Source organism: Silene latifolia, chromosome 7, assembly GCF_048544455.1.
Source record: "Silene latifolia isolate original U9 population chromosome 7, ASM4854445v1, whole genome shotgun sequence".
Lineage (NCBI taxonomy): Eukaryota > Viridiplantae > Streptophyta > Magnoliopsida > Caryophyllales > Caryophyllaceae > Silene > Silene latifolia.
In genome coordinates this window covers 80,259,617-80,261,108 of record NC_133532.1, presented here as the reverse complement: position 1 = coordinate 80,261,108, position 1,492 = coordinate 80,259,617, and positions in this window count along the sequence as shown.

Below are 1,492 nucleotides of genomic sequence, written 5' to 3'. Positions count from 1 at the left end.
TCACTCCTTCGCATGTGAAATCCTGTTTTTTTTTTCCCCAATCCATGTGACGTTTACAGGTCGTAAGTTTTATGTGGTGCGTATTGTATGAATAGTTTGTGGAGTTGGGTTACCTGGTTGGTCTCTTCCATTTTGGTGAGCTCCATTAAGGTTTTCCTATTTGCTTGCATGTCGTCTTCCGTTTTATCTTCTGTGTTGTTTTCAATCTGCATCACCGGTCGTGGTTTTCCAATCCTGTGTAATTTTTTTATTACATATTTGTTAACCTGGTTGCTTATTATATTTTTTCCTTGTTCTTTTTGGGTGTGTTGTTACCTTTGCAATAGGTTTTTGCCTTCCGGAGCTTCCCACTCACCTCTCAATGGGCATTTTGTGAGAATAAACGGTATCGTCATAAGCTTGTGATGAGATTTTGTGTTAATTTTGAGGCACTTCGTCCGGACAGGCTTTAGCGTTGTCATCTACAGTTTTAAGTGTCAGCCGCCCAGTAAAGAGAACGAATAAGTGAGAATCCATCTAGGAATGCACTGCTCATGTCTAAATAACTTTTGATTTTTGATGCAAGATGTGCGTCTTTTAATTTGTGCCCAAACCACGTAGCCAAGTTACTGTAAGTGGATGTGGCTTTCAAGCCTTGTTTACCTCCATAAAGTCCAACTTACCTTGCAAAAGAGCAAGGGATCAGAACATGGTTAGTAGATTGAATATGGGCTTGCACACACTTCACATTTTGCTAATTATAGTCGACTATTAATATCATTTACCAACAATGTCCCTCCCATAACCACCCTTTGTCTTTCTCTCTAAAAATCCGACGGTTTTTGCTTAGATTATGATCAAGAAGGTATAAATTATCTCGATCCATGACGATAATCAAGCTAGTAATGAATCGGATGGGGTATGTTTACGTTTTATTCACGCTTCAATTTTTTGATTTGTTGTTTGAATTAGAGTAGAACGGATTAGCGTTTCCCGATCCCCGCTCCCAAAACTCAACTTAGAATATTAGACGGAAATTATAATTTTTTTTTAAAAAAAAAAAAACACGAAATTGACCTTGGACGAAGAACGTTTTCGACCCAACCTAGGTCTGGACGAAAAAAAAATTTTGCCCAAATTTGTCTAGGTAGAGAATTAGCTAATACATGCCACAAAAAAAGTTGGTAACCAGATTTTGAACATTCCCGCTTAATCGCAAACATACAAACCAAATACCCATCTTCGAGATCCACATTAACCTTACCCATTTTCTTCTTAAGAGGCTCTCTAGACTCTAAGTACCAAAAAGTTCATGTACTCCCTCGGCCCCTCCGTCCCGGTCATTTGTTGTCATTTTCCATTTTGAGGTGTCTCAGTCATTTGTTGTTCTTTCTATTTTAGGAATGTATTTGATGAACAATTTTCTCATTCACACTCAATTTGGTCCACATGTTATTTAATAATTGACTCTCTCCTCTTTTCTTGGTATTTGTGTCAAAACAAAAGGACAACA